Below are 309 nucleotides of genomic sequence, written 5' to 3' on the forward strand. Positions count from 1 at the left end.
TTACCTTTATCATCATCATCATCATTGTCATCATCTTTATATTGTTATTGCTATTCTTATTATATGGTCGGGGGAGAAGTGTGTGCGAAACCCTTTTTTAATCAATCATGAAGTTTGTAAGAAAAAAGAGAGAGAGAGAGAGAGAGAGAGAGAGAGAGAGAGAGAGAGAGAGAGAGAGAGAGAGAGAGAGAGAGAAAGTGAGAGAGAGAAAGAGATAGATAGATAAAGAGAGAGAGAGAGAGAGAGAGAGAGAGAGAGAGAGAGAGAGAGAGAGAGAGAGAGAGAGACAGACAGACAGACAGACAAAAG

Source organism: Penaeus vannamei, chromosome 2, assembly GCF_042767895.1.
Source record: "Penaeus vannamei isolate JL-2024 chromosome 2, ASM4276789v1, whole genome shotgun sequence".
NCBI classification, from domain to species: Eukaryota; Metazoa; Arthropoda; class Malacostraca; order Decapoda; family Penaeidae; genus Penaeus; species Penaeus vannamei.